The sequence below is a fragment of the Periplaneta americana genome, chromosome 9, assembly GCF_040183065.1.
Source record: "Periplaneta americana isolate PAMFEO1 chromosome 9, P.americana_PAMFEO1_priV1, whole genome shotgun sequence".
NCBI lineage: Eukaryota > Metazoa > Arthropoda > Insecta > Blattodea > Blattidae > Periplaneta > Periplaneta americana.
Window position 1 is genome coordinate 85006954 of NC_091125.1, and position 16074 is coordinate 85023027.

Below are 16074 nucleotides of genomic sequence, written 5' to 3' on the forward strand. Positions count from 1 at the left end.
ACACTAGTATGCTGATGTTCATTTTGTAATTTTCGTAGAGCAATGTAGACAGGAATGAAAAAATATGTACCTAGGCCTGATACAGCCTACAATATGTGATGTTGTAGTTAAATGAAGTTATATATGTGTGTGTGTGTGTGTGTGTGTGTGTGTGTGTGTGTATAGTGCATATATTTTCACAAACATATGTACATGTAAGCTGATATATATATATATATATATATATATATATATATATATATATGGAATGCAGATATATACTGTACACATACATAGTTAACACATTATGTAGTAGCCTAAGTGTATATTTTCATGCGTTCACATACGAACACTGACTGCCAATTCTAAAGTGACGAGTAGAATTTTAAAGATTTTTTTTTGTACGTTCTCTAGTCTGAAGCATGAGTTTCAGAATATTTGTTGTTATGTACAAGTTGTACAAATTGCTGAAAATCTCCAATTTTTGTACAGCTAACTTTACTATTGTTTGTCCAACACACAAGCGCTCCTTAAGCTTGAAATTGGTTCGAATTGTCATGAATGTGTGGTGATCGCTGCTTACGAGATTACACAATTGAAAGCCATTACATTACAACGTAAAAAAATTACTAGGACATTTCGGAAACAAAATCAGCTTATTGGAAAACTAAGACAGACAATATGTAATTTAAAAAACAAGCTATAAAGATAGCTGAACAAACTTCAAATAACACTGTAATATGCTTGGCATATTTATAATATTCGTACTCAATCAGTAATGCACAATTAATCGAACTATTTTCACGATACACAATGCTTTGTAATGGTAATATTCATCATTTCTTAAGGCAGCGAGGCGAACCTAGCGGCAGAAATTGTCATGACTCACAGAGACCTACTCTCAATCATGCTATGCGCCAGCTTGTGTAATCTCGTAAGCAACGGTGGTGATGCAGTAATTATTCTTTCCTTGACTGGAGGTCGGGTCTGTCGTCAGTTACACGACGCTATACTATATACTGGGTGTTCAGTTCAAAATGTGTCTTGGCTCGCTGCATGCCGTCAAGTGGCTAGCTGATGAGCCTAGAGAATTCAATCTTCCTACACTTCCGCAGCTCAGGTGTATAATCTAAGAGGCAGAGAAGTTGGCTAGCAAGTACGGCGTTCATTCTGAAGAGTACGTGCCGATACGTACGGTAACGCCGGTAGTGGCAGGAATGTGAACTGTTTGGAAATACGTACTGTCGAGATATGGGGAGAGGGTTAAGACGATTACTTACGTATTTGTTGACATTAACTTCGACAGTCAACATGGACACGGAGCATTTGATTTGTGTTGTGGAATGTTACCATACGCAACCGATGATAACAAATACCCTGCGTACGACTTGCCGGCGCAAAACACAGTTCGAAAGAGGTTATGGTAGCACACAGACCATACAGACCGCCATCTGTTGCTACGACGTTCAAGTTATACCGTACACATTCTCAAGTTCAGATTGAAGAACGCCTTAAATAATAGGCAACTTCTCTAACATATAAACTGAAACTCGCTTCAAATCGGTGACCCAACAACAGTGACGTCATGACACACTTTGAAATGAACACCCAGTAGTTTGTAGGAAGAACGCAATGCTTTTAGTAGGCCTAAGTGTAAGATAAAAAAGCGTGATTTGTGACTTTGAGCAAGGCCAGATTCAAATGAAGGCCGGCAGTCTAATTATATCAACCGACCGAATTCTACTCTTTGACAGTCTTTCTCTTCTAAAATAAATGAAATCTGTCTACGTTATTAACATTATTTAACTAAAAGAAGAGGAGAATTTAGCAGTGTAATCAGTGGGAAAGAAAGCCGGTCGTAAAGAATAGTATAAATACGTTTGCAAGGTTACATGTTCACGAGAAAACAGCATTGCTAGATTATTATACACAATACATAGGCCTACCGGTACGTCTAACAGCTGTGACATGATGTTTTCGTTGTCTTACAGGCCTATATTACGACACTAAGACTGTAGTGTTCAAGTGTGGTATAGTTAACGTTTTGAACTTAGTTCATTTTTTATAGGCCTGTAAGTTAATCCTTTATTGAATTTAACATTACGTGAAAGCACGACCGTGGATTAAATCTCGGATTGGGCATCAATGTTTGGCATTAATCAATACAGTCGAGTAATTGCACGTACCCGTCTGGCGTTAAGTCGAAAATGCCCAGAAATGGGTTAACAAGGATAGACCTAACTTTTAGAATCACGAAATTACTAATCAAGTCACTTAAGAATTCTTAGGAATAGAAACTGAAAAGAAAAGCTTAAAGACGAAATAATTAGCTACTAATAAGACCTATAAGAAATAAAAACATTTAAAAATACCTTAAAATCTGTATTGTATTAGCTTTTTATAACATTGTTGGAGCATAGCAGAAACCGGACAAGTCCAAAAATTCCAATTTTGAGCATAGTACAGTTCTCTTCACTTCATTTCAAGCTGCATCTATTGACACAGCAAGTTTCTACAAAAAACAGATTTGTGCCATTGAAATGGATGTTTGAAAATGTAGCGTTTCTGCAAAAAGTTGATTAGTCCAACGTCTTTCTAGCAAAAAACGGATGTCACAAACTTATCCGTTTCTTGTTAGAAAATATCATGAAGATGGCATCAGTGTTGCCTTTTTTTTTTTTTGTTTCACCGCCATATTAGCTGTTATTGTCGGTGTTATTGGTTAAATATTTCGTTTTACAAATGAATGAACATCAAAATGAACCAGATCAAAAAAAAAAAAAAAAGCAAATCATCAGAGTGAGGAGAATGTTGAGGTGGCAGAAGATGACAATAGCAGTGGGTGTGATGAGTAAGACAGATATAATAATAATAATAATAATAATAATAATAATAATTTATTTTTGTGACAGCATAATTTGTGTTGTTATTAAAATAATAATTTTTCGATACTTGATATGCCTGACGTGCCAAGAATTCAAAGACTGAAGGACCCAGATTAGAATGAGAAAAATATAAACATAACAATATTGTTTTTCTTGTTCAGGAAATCATTCTAACGTTGTTTATACTTTAATAAAACACTTTTAATTTATTTGTATGTTGACAATATGAATTAAACTTGATTTCACATACTTTTTTCAATTAATGTGAGTATATCTAAAATTTTCTGCAAAAAGTGGATCTCCAAAGGTTTTTTTTTTTTTTTCAAGAAACCATATAAAAGAGAACAGTGAAACGTTTTACCAAAGATGGTAGATATATGAGATACTTATATAAAATATGTCAGATTATTTTATTTTACGAGAAACGTTAGGGACAGTCTTTCGTTTTCTGAAAAATTATTATTTTGAACTTGTCCGGTTTTTGCTATCAACCCTTCAATTCTTAATTTGTCATCTGCTACAACTTTAGACCAAATAAAAACATTCTTTTTTTGACCTTCTTGATCATACTCTCACTCAATGATCTAATGGTTGCCATGCTGGAGTACCGACAATTCGTACCTGAGATAATTAGTTCCCGAATAAAATTTATCCTGTTTATTAATTCCTGATTAATAATCACTACATATGTAGTGTGTAACAATACAACTGTTACACAGATGCGTCATAGTTTCGTCATTACTTTATTACGAAAGGTAATAGAATAACTGAAATTCTCTATTTCATCCGATAGTGTGCGCTAGTATGCCGTGCTAAGTATCAATAATGAAACTGGGACTGATCGATTACCGCGCTGTATTTTGTTCAAAGAGTACAGCTACAGCAATATTATTCTGTGCTCTTTGTTTCGTTCTTCTGTTGTGACAAGGCAATCATCATCATAAAATGAAGACTTGAAATAAAAAAGGCTCTAAGTGCCATAATCATGAATTTGAGGAAAATGAGTTTTAAGTGTACTAGGTAATTAATGGTCATAATTTCAGTATTAATGTGTTTTAATTGAAAGATAAGCATAGTATGGAGCTAGTATCCAAAGGAACTTACAAAAGTAATATTGTAATAGTATGAAAAACGTACTGAAAGTGGAAATTTAATGAAAGGCTCTAAGTTCCATACTTCAGAATCAGCAAAAAGATAGTGAAGAGGGCAAACGAATGAAACAAAAATAGTTTTTTGTTCATAAAATAAAAGTTCATTCAGTAATGCTTCTGTAAAACTGTTTGTGGTCGTCATTTGTCGGGTACTGTATCATTTCAGTCAAATTCTTTTTCTTCTCGGTTAATACCTGGATTTTCTTCCGAGTTAACGCAAATATTTCAGAAAATGTTCCTCTGCAAACTTGCACTAAGTCACCTTGCCCATCTGGAACAGTATAATGAATAGTTGTTTGTCTCCTGCTCTGTGAAGGGTCATCGTAGGTTCCATGACGTCTTCTTTTAACATGTGATACTTGCATCAGCCCCATCAAGTAACTCCCTCGCTTTTCAATATCTTCCAGGTCATAAAAATCTTCAAACAGCCCGACCTTCTGTTCATAGCTGAGGTTCTCGCATTTATACTTGCATGCACACCGACTCAGAAAGCAAGCTGGAGAACCCTGTGCACTATACCTCACTAGGTCTACCAGTTTTTTTCTGTTGTCACAACCAACATAATTTAGTTTGACCCTATTGTTGCTTTCATGCAAACAGAACAAGAATAATCAGTCTGTCCAGGTATGGTGTAGGTTAGCGATTAGTAATGAGACTTACCTCCTGTGCTGGACGAGCTTTTACAGGAACATTTTTATTACCGGTATTTGAACTTAGGCCTATGTACTCATTTCCTCCATTTTTCAGCTTTTTTTTTTTTTCATTGCAGCGCAATACCTTCCCCTTTAATTCGTCGTTTCTTTCCTCTCAAACTCTTACAAATATCTGCCGCCTCTGTCATTTAATCTAACTATGAGGAGGAAGCGCGCGGTACATAAGAGCCTTTCATATGTTAACAGCATTGGTAGTTAAACCGGATGCTACCTTTCGATTGCATTTGGTACTACATTTTCATTCGTTTTATACATTATTGGGCTTGGCATATAGATCCCATTTTGCACACAATTTCAAAATTCCGTATTATGGCACTTAGAGCCTTTTTTATTTCAAGTCTTCAATTGAGGAACTGGAAGCCAATATATGCCATGAAATTGCTGATATATTCTATAGCTATGCTGCAGAATATATTGCGCCACAGCTTTGTTGCTCGTCTGCACTAGTGCTCCGAGAATGATGGTGCTCATCGACTTGACGTCATTTTCAAAACTATCTCACACTCCTAAACTTGTACAGCACAGTTATCTGTCATAACAAAGTGATTGTCACCAGTTAAAATCGAGCTTGCTCTCTGGATCACTCTGTATAAAAATTGAGCTTAACTACGAGGCGCATCCAGAAAGTAAGTTTCCCATTAAAAAAAAAAAGAACACACACTTTCAGGAAAACATTTATTGGCAACAGGTACAGCAATGTTTCAGCTATTTTTCAACATAGCCACCATCAGAATTGAGACACTTGTATCGTGGGATCAACGTTTGTATCCCTCTGTTGTAGAACTCTGCCACCAGTGAATGGAACCAGCGTGTGATAGACGTCTTCAGCTTTTCGTCGTTGCCAAAACGCTTACCGGAGGACAGGAACTTCTTGAGGTGCAAGAAAACGTGAAAATCACTGGGAGCAAGATCAGAACTGTAGGGTGGATGATCAAACAACTCCCAGCCAAATTCCGTCAAAAAAATTGCTGTGCGCCGAGCCGTATGTGAAAGAGCATTGTCATGGAGGAGCACAACACCTGCAGTAAGCATTCCACGCCTCTTGTTTTGAACGGCAAGTCGCAATTTTCGCAGTGTTTCACAGTAACGGTCAGCGTTCACTGTTTCACCTCTTGGAAGGAAGTCAGTGAGCAGAATGCCCTTCCTGTCCCAGAACACCGTGCACATCACTTTCCGTACAAACAGCGTCTGTTTGAATTTCGTCCTGACCGGAGATCCACTATGCCGCCAATGCATTGACTGCTGCTTGGTTTCCGGGGTGAAGTGCGAAATCCAAGTCTCATCGCCCGTGACGATCCTGTCGAGGAACTCGTCGCCGTCATCGTGATACCGTTGCAGAAATGTCAGTGCTGCTCCTAAACGTTGCATTTTGTGTTCGGTTGTCAGGTTTTTCGGCACCCACCTGGCACACACTTTTTTGAACAGCAGGTGCTTAGTGACAATCTCATGCAACAAGGATCGCGATATCTGCGGAAAATGGCTGCTCAGCTCCGTAATCGTGAAGCGACGGTTCCCCATGATGCACTGCCGCACCAGCTCAACACGATCATCATTGATGAGGGACGGTCGCCCACTACGCTCTTCATCATGGACACTTTGACGACCTTCGGAAAACTGCCTACACCAGCGACGCACCATCTGCTTACTCATGATTTTCGGCCCATAGACCTGACAGAGCTGCCGATGAATTTCAATTGGCGCAATGCTTTGTGCATTAAAGAACTTTATCACCGACCGAACCTCGCAGGCGGCGGGAGAAGGAATAAGAGCTTCCATTTCGGACCACTGCTGCCACGCTACTGGCACCAGGTGGGACCTGTCCGGCTGGCATATGATTGATACGTCATAGATCTGTTACGCATGCGCAATTGACACGGCTAATACGTTTACTTTCAAGGGGAAAAATCGGGAAACTTACTTTCTGGATGCGCCTCGTAGATTACAAGTAAGCCTAGACTGAGGAAAGATAACAAAGAACGTTTTCGTGTTGTTGGAACATCTTGTCAGACATGTATACGGTAGTAAGTAATGTTTTAAATTCCATATGTAAGTTTATTAATAATAATTTATATCATAAAATATAGGTAATGTCCTGATGGAATTAATCAAAATATTATTGGAATAATAAATAATCTTAATATGGTATTTATTCAGTTTAATGATAAATTTATTATATTTGTACTGCTTGACAAGGTTCCCCCTTAAGTTTAAAGTCAACGGTGTGCAGTTTCATTTTATATAAAAAAAAAGAGTATTGTGACAGCTGGGTGTCGATTGTGCGGGAGACAGGCGACGCGGCGGGGGGAGGTTGCGCGCGCATCTGGTGCTTGCCGAGAGGGGAAGGAAGCAAACTGCTGCGCGCGGTGAAGGGGGGAGCAGCACCATGACAGATAATTCTCGAAACCGAATCGTCTAGTGACGGAAACGACCAGAAATCGAAGGCTCGCGAAGTGTTGCCTAGCAAATAAAAGGAAACCAGCCTTCGAGAGTAATTTTTCAGTCTTTGGTCAGGAAGCCAGCCAGTCTTGTGTAGCAGTGAAGCCAGGCCGGAGTTCGACTTGAGTGTGTGTCCGTAACTGTCCGAGGATCTAGGCGGAAGCAACGCAGTTGGAAGACTTGAGTTCGAGTGCAGTGGACCGCAGTTGGGGGACCTGAGTTCGAGGTTCAGTGGACTGTCTCTGAAGGTCTGTGGTTCGAGATACTGTGAACTTGAGTGTCTGAGCTAGAAGAACTAGCCAAGGCAAACGAACTGCGAACTGACAGTTCTGATTTGTAAACAGTGCTTTGTGAACATTAGTTAGAATTAACAGTTCATTGTTGTTCTCAATAATCCAAGTAAATTGTCATTGTCGTCTGTGGAGTGCAATAACGAATACTGTGTTACTGTGTGGAGTGGAAATCCCATTGTTGACGGGAGTAGAATTAAATTGTAGATAGTGAAGGGTTATTGTTGTAAGAATAAAACTACATTATTGTTTTGAATTTTAAAGTTACAGTATTTAGGCCTTTCCTCTGACAACATTGCAGATAATTTGTTTACATTCATGGCCATCCTAGATCATCCACCTGTAAATACACAGATGCTGTTTATGATCTGTGGATGCTAAGGAGGAGGTGCAAATTTGAGTTGTGAAAGTAAAATAAAATTAGCGAAGTAGTACAAGACGCTTGCGAAGTATATAAGTACTGTAGTACCAGCTATTATTTGGGTAAAATGAAAATTTGCGGAAGAAATTTGTCACAAAGTGCATTATGCACTTTCATGTGTAGTGCTGAACTTACTGTAACATGACCTCGACATCTACAAATCTCTGTTTATTTGTCTATGGTACAAATACTGTCTGTTTAAGGTAAAATTCAAACCGTACTGTAATCAAGTAAAATTCTAGTTTACCAATAGACTTAATTATTATTTTTTTGTAAGTTTTCTTGATATTCCTTCAAACATAACTCTTATGATTTTGGTAGTGCAGTTTTTGGTCAAGTTTTATTACCTTACTGCCACTTCCAACGGACTCCTAACGAATATTCACACTTTATCACTGGGATTGTGGCGCTGGAAATCAATTTAGAATACTTTTATCTTAGCCACGACACATTTTAATTTTTATTGTACAATATAAATGCAATTATCACTACAATGACACAATAATTCTTGCAGATAACACAGAAACAACTTCGGAAACGTAATTAATAGAGTCACAGTTTCACTTCACTTCCACTAGATGACTCTTGAGTTCCAGCAGACGGCAGGCTATAGGCGTAGCAGGGATGCCAATATCGGCAAACGAAATGAAACTGTGAGGAATGTTACAACAGGTGTGTTAAACGTTAGAAATGTTACAATAGGTATGTAGCACGTTAGGTTAGGTTAGATTAGGTTTTGTTAGGTGTGTAAGATAATATGAATGGTTACCACAGTTGGCAACATTGCAATCATTCTCCGACTCCACCTCAAATAACGTCACAACCACGGAATATGGCCGCCTTCTTCCTTCAAGTATGACGATTTTCCTGTGTAAGTAAGGAACATATTTAGGGCGGCATGGGTGGGACCACAGCTTTCCCAGTGATCACACAGAGTTTCTACTACTCCACACTACAAAACTAAGGTATTTTCAGTGTTTGTTTTTAATTTCCTATGCTGGCAGTACATTAATAAAACTTCACCCAGTTTTTTCCTTAGTTTAGTATCAAGGAATAAAAATCATTTCTGTAGATATATAGTGCAATGTGTTATAGCCTAAAATGATATTCGAGTAGACCATGAAGCTTTTCTTTATTGTCGTCATTTCCTTGTTGGAATATAGTTTCAATTCACATTTAGGTTACAGTAAGCCTATTAGGATATTTAATCTCCGAGTGGATTTGGCACACACACACACACACACACACACACACACACACACACAAACCCTCCCCCCCCACGCGTGCGCGGAGGGGAAGGTAAGGAGTGCAGGCTGCGCTTGGTAGAGTTATTGTGGTAGCCGTGATGTTGCCAAATGCTTCATAGAAACAACAATTTCCTCTGAAACAGGGAATGTTAGAGAAAAAACTTATTTTTCAATTCTCTCCTCATTACCAGTTTCATTTTGGTAGAGAGGCTACTATCCACTCTGTATACACATATAGGCTCAAATATCATTAAAATTGTATTTTTCGTCAAGTTGTATAAAAATGCATTTCAGTTATTTACTCAGTGTGACTGTTCCAAAAATTACATACTGGTACCGTATTCTATCAACATCAACATATTTGTTGTTTTAGACATCATGGAGATTGTTAAAGTTGAAGTCGACACCTTTGATAAGGCGCCTCCATTTTCTGCAGAAGGGTTTTCAGAGGGTCCACTTGCTAAGATGAAGTTCGAGAACGAGGTTAGTTGTATGCATGGTAAAGAAAAACTTAAGTTCCTTACTTCTCGACCTACTTCCTGGTATGCAGCTTTAAAATATCCGGTAAAACTCTCTTGACATCTGGGAAAAGAAAATTCTGAAGAAAATACGTGAGACTAAATTAAGTAGTAGGCCTACATTGAAGTATGGAAACTGAGAGCCAATAGAAACATTTTGTAAGACCAAATATGTAGGAAACACGGGAAAAACGATCAAGGTCCATCAAAAATCGAAATTGAGTTAATAATGCTATCTTATAGTAGAAAGGAAGTACTATCATGTGGTCTAGCTAGTAATAAGAAATCATCGTTCTTGACATTCCACTACGTCAATTTCTATTAAATACACACATAACAAAGTATTAAGTGCTTAAACTTTAAAATTCGTTTTTCTCGAAACTTTCTAAAATGGACCTTGATCGTTATTCCCGTGTACCCTTCATATTGGCTTATTAATGGCGCAATTAATTTCCCTTTGGAGATAATTCCACCTGAGAAAATAGATTCTTCACACTGTCCAGAAGTAGGTACCAGGTCTCAATTACTACATCGAAATACATTACACATGTACTATGCTATTTAATGCTATCAACCGTAACGTCAATGTTATAATCACTTGGAGTCAGAATAGCCTCCTGAGTCCTGAGACATTCGTTGCTTTATTTTTAAAGTTCAGTATAATTACACACTTAAAAAAAATTACTGACACGAAGAAAATGCTGAAAAATTCTGCAGGTTACAATAGGGCACAAATACAGGTATATTATACTATACTTTGGGTCTCTGCACATACATCTTATATCATAATCATGTATGAAGTATGGTATAGTAATCTATACTCCCAGGACTCATTAGGATAGACGATGTGTAAGTTAGTGATCTGCATTATTTACGTATGGTAGTTTTGGGTTTGATTTGTTTATGTTAGGTTAGGTTAGGTTAGGTTAGATATTTTTAGTGAACATGGAACAGGTTCAGCTAGACAGGGAATGATAGCTTAGGTAGGTACGTAGCATAGATTAGGTTAGATAGGTAGCTTACCTTATATAAGATTAGGTAGAATAGTGTAGTTAGGTAGGTGTAGTTACTTTTGTTGCCGTTAAATTAGCAATCTTTCTATAATGTTAGGTTACATAGAGTAAATTAGGGAGGTAGGTAGCTTAGTTTAGATAGGGCTCGGTATAACTTCTGTTACTAACTAAAATAACGAAAGATGTCACTGTTATAGGATCTGGATAATGTAATGTATGAAAGTGTACCATCAAGGAATATCTGTGGTTTCACAGTTACCAACCAGTTACATATCTCCATTACTTGAGTATTTAGAACCACCATATTTGAGTTTATATCTCTGGATAATAAGTAATTTACCCTTGTAGTCTTACTTGTATCTATTTATATTGAAACAGAGCCCATCTTGGGAATTCTGCGCAGTAAAGGAGGACCTGAATGAGGATGAGGCTGAAGAATCAGTTTCTAGGCGAGTGTGCAAATGCTTTAATCAATTCTAACATATTTATTAGTGAAATGCATGGTATGTATCAGATATATTGTGTACTGTAAACAGGAATGATTTAACCACCCAAAAGTTTTGAACTACTTTTAAAGTTATATGAGTTATACGTAGGGATCCTATTCAATGAAATCAGAAAACCGGAATACCTCTTCAGATTTAATATATTGCGGTAGATTTTTTTTTTTTTTGCAAAGTCTTAGAATATACAACTCACTCGAAGTGCAATATTTTAGGATAACATAAGCTTTATTTTACAGATGAGAAATTACATACATTGGCATTACAGTTGCTCATTTTAGGCTTAACTTATTATGAAGTACTAATACTGTACTTGTTTCTTCATCAGATATCTGATACTTTTCTGATGAATGAATCTGCTCCAGGTGCTTAATGTCTTCAGACACTACATACAACAACAAAAAAATCTGAACATGCCATCTCGTTAAAATGAGATAAAATCTGAACATGCCATCTCGTTAAAATGAGATTTAACTAGCAACAGATTTATCAGTTTTTAGTTTAAACCTGTTCCTAACACCAGTCCTCACACAAGACATCATTGAGAAAATCGTTTCCACTGAAGCATGTGAGCCTGGTATTGTGAAGCAAAAACTAACTATAGGTCTTACATCTTCACAGCTGATTTGTTCATGAGTTTGAATGGGGAGACTGGAAATGTTTGATACACATGGATAAAAGATTAATATTGTGGGCTTAAATATGCTTCCTGTAGCTTTCTTTACACAACTATTTTGTTACATAGAGCTTATTGATAAAATTAACAAAATATACAATTAAAAAACTTTTTTAAACACACAAAAAACAATAAATTTTTACCTGTGTGCAAAGTGTATCAGTCCTCCCTATCATGGGGATATGTGATATACTACTTGGGTATATATTATATAGTTATTCAGTTATTCCATTTTCAAAATTTAAATGAAATTTTGGTTTACAATGCTAATGGTTCATTTTGAAAAGTTGTGCATTGGATTCTATAATCACAATTCATTTTAACATCTTACATCTATTCCACAGATAGTCCTTCAAAACTTTCATCAAAATAAAAACAAATTAAAGGTTCATTTTTATCTATAAATATAGATTGTGAAAGTATAGTATCAATTTGAGAACTGTCACTCACAAAAATATCATCTCTTGTGGCCATTTAAATTTTCTACCACTTACATGTTGTGTGAATTTCACAGTTCATTCTTCTACAGATTCTGATTCTAAAATGTATCCAACAAATCTACTATTTTTTTTTAACCTTTGCATGAAACTACGACCCAATCACCTACATACTTCCACCTTCTCTTTAAATGGTTTCTTCCACAAAGTCATCATCACTCCCATCAGACCTCATTGATGCAACACCCTCATCTGAACTTGTGTAATATTTTTTATAAAATTTCAGCCAGTGACCCAACCAATTCCTTTTTCTCTTCCTGATCAGTTTCAGCATCATTCTTTCTTCACCCACTCTTTCCAACACAATTTCATTTCTTATTCTGTCTGTCCACTTCACACGTTCCATTCTTCTCCATAATGCTTCTAATCACTTCTTTTCACTTCATCGTAATGCCCATGTTTCTGCCCCTTACAATGCCACACTTCACACAAAGCACTTCACTAGTATCTTTCTTAGTTCTTTTTCCAGAGGTCCGTACAAGATGTTCCTTTTTCTGTTAAAAGATTCCTTTGCCATTGCTATCCTCCTTTTGATTTCCTGGCAGCAGCTCATGTTACTGCTTATAATACACCCCAAATATTTGAAGCTGTCCACTTATTTCACTGCCTCATTTAGTATTCGCATGTTTACCTTCTTTCTTCCGACAACCATGATCTTCGTCTGTTTGTAGGAGAAATAATGAATGCAAATGCATTTTCACACAGCAATGACTAATACACATATCACATATCCCCTGTTCACTTGTATCATGCATCCCCAAGGAACACATAAACAATATACTCTTACTCGAAAAGAGGTTAGGATAATCAAGGTTGAATGACTATCGGATATAAATAATTACTTAATGTATGACTTGAGACTTTCCCGGCATTTCATGTAGAATAATTCTTCTCGGGTTCTCAGCCAGGTGAATGGATATTTGCTTCCAAGCTTTCGATGGCTAGCTCTGCCATATTCTTCAGGGAATGAAGTGTTGTGGGACCATATCTAGCTGGTATATATACGTCAGTAGGGCATCCCGCTGAGGGCCAATCAGGAGCTAGTTCCTAGTCCCGACTGTCTGCCACATTCTGGTTGGTTGAACAGGTGGCCAATCAAGAGCTAGTTCCTGGTCCCGATTTCTTGCCGTGTGCTGGTGGTCGAAGGATGTTGATGGCACGTTTCCATGCTGTACTCAGTTTTAGGCCCCCACCTCTGTTGAAATTATTGCCATCTAGCTGAATTTCGATGGCTTCCTTGATGACCAGGTTCCAATTATCTGATGTCTTGTCTAAGATGGTGCTGGCACTGAAATCTATCTTGTGACTCCTTGCGATTTTTATTTATGGGGGACTTAAAAAAGCAAAGTCTATCAATAGAAGACATAAAAGAAAATATGAGACAAAAATTGCTAAAATCGAGGAACTTATGAAAGTTAACAGGAATTTCTTATGCAGATGCCAGGATTGTATTGCCACTGAGGAGCTTCATTTTCAACATATCAGTGGCATAAGCATAATTGTCAAGAAGGGCAGTTCATTATTAAAATTGTTTACAATTTACATTATCGATATTTAAAATTGTATTATTATTATTTATTATTATTATTATTTTATTATTATTATTATTATTATTATTATTATTATTATTATTATTATTTTTGTTATTAGCTGATTTTTCACAGGGGGATGTGAAACTAAGTCCGGGAAAAACGTTCGTGACATCATCACACTTCGGCTGCGAAGAAACATTTATCAATGTGAAATTTTCCTAAAAAATAGTAAAATTGACCTTTGTGGTCGCTTAGACATATCACAGAACCCGGAATGATAATGTGAAATTTATATTAAAAATATGAACTGTCAAATGCACAAAACGTTAAACGAACATTTCTCAATAAAGCCGGAACTCAAACTAATAAACAGGTGAATACTGCTCTTAAAAGAGATTAAAATCCACAATGCACAATATTTAACAACATCTGCACTACTGAACTGTCAAAACAACCTTTTCAATATGTTTCACAATAAGTTAAATTTCATATTGTGTCTACTTCATTTTATTAGAAGATTGGTACAAGGCGGTAGGTCTTTCTATAATAAAGATAGCATTGTTATAATTCGAACATGACGCTGCACCAAGCACAGGGTTTATATTGAAGGAGGGGTAGGAGGACTGTGCCTTATTTCGATGTACATTTTATTACTCTGACAGTGAAAAATTGGAGAAGGGGAAACGATTATGGATGAAAAATACTCAAACCTAAATATGTCACTTTTCCAAAATGTTCAAGGAGGATTTAAACACGATAACCTCCTTGCATACGCCCCTGCTTATACCACAGGTTAGTTGTTAGTTTTATCAGTTTTAAATACAATATCATTTTATGCTTTCAGTAAAAATAAAAATACTAACTTTACGCGTGGTCATTCTATCTCCCTTTTTCCAGTTGCGGTGGCTGCACTTCTTTACTCAGGTGGCCCGTAACTCAATGTCACTATATAGGGCAAGTCAAAATGATGGACCCGATTTCAGTAATTTATTGTGTGAAAGCTAATGAACATATCATATTGTGAAACGTGTGCTTCGAAAGGTAAAATTTCAAAGTTTTCTTCAGACACATCATAAGTGTTGTATGTGCGTAACACGACACACATCACTCTGACAGTCAATCTCCTGCCAAACCCTTTGTAGCAGGTCATGGTCAATAGCTGCTGTGGTGCAGGCGTGCAGGTCGTCTAATGTTGTTGAAAGTGGTGGTATGTAAACATGATCCTTTACAAAAACAAAATCCCAAAACTCAACATGAAGAAATCACATGGGATCAAATTGGGAGAACAGGGTGGCCAAGAAAGGAGATGTGCATCTCTCACAAATGCACGGCCTATCCATCGTTGTTGCAATGCCCTATTGAGATGATCTCGAATGCTGCCATGGTAATGTGGAGGGTCATCATCCAGTTGAAAAATGAAGTCTGCACTATCCTCTTCAAGCTGGGGGAGGAGCCATCGTTGCATCGTATCAAGGAAAACATGCCCAGTCACAGTGTGTTCATTGAAAAAATAGGGTCCATAAATCTTTTCATGGGAAATGGCACAGAAGACATTTAATTTGGGGGAATCACATTGGAGTTCCATAAGTGCATTGGGATTAGCAGTTCTCCAAATCCCCACTTTATGCCTATTCCCTTTACCTGAAATGTGGCTGACTCCTTGCAGGAGAAAGTGGAAACAATGCACACGTCTCACAATACAATATGTTCATTAGACTTCACACAATAAATTACTGGATCGAATCCATCATTTTGACTTTCCCTATATATATCACTTTCGAGCAATGCTTATAATGATTAAAAGAATCTCATTGTAAATGGTGTTACATATTAGTTGAACACAATAAACTTGTAGTTATCAATTATCATTAAAATTGTTTAATTATTTAATAAAAGATGTTAGTGTTTTAAACAAAAAATCTTATTAATCCTCAAAATGGAAATTTTATTTAACACTTCTGTCAAATTAAAAAAAGAAACAATTTTCTAAATTGGTAACTACTTCACATTAGAAATTAACTTAGAACACTATGTCTCAAATAGCTAATTGTATCTAATCTATTATAGGGCCTAATCTAACTTAATAAGGTAACCGTGGTTTTTTAAGTACCTACTGAAATGTCTTTTATTATCAATTCCGAAGATAATTGGTTACAATTTCTTAGTATAGTCGTGGTGGTGGTGGTGGTAATGGTGGTGGTGGTGGTGGTGGT

General features: G+C 36.9%; 1 protein-coding gene across 5 annotated transcripts in view; it reads left to right on the plus strand.

The window, feature by feature from the left end:
- Positions 1–7794: 7794 nt before the first annotated feature.
- Positions 7795–16074, plus strand: part of LOC138706168 (uncharacterized) — a 51498-nt gene continuing 43218 nt past the window's right edge. Inside the window, exons 1-2 of one of the 5 annotated variants that reach the window (XM_069835161.1) lie at positions 7795–8078; positions 9496–9605. The gene's annotated coding sequence lies outside the window, so the exon portion shown is untranslated. Of the gene's footprint in view, positions 8079–8670; positions 8841–9495; positions 9606–10973; positions 11103–16074 lie in introns of those variants that run through there. The other 4 variants (XM_069835162.1, XM_069835159.1, XM_069835164.1 and 1 more) reach the window with 4 other exon arrangements.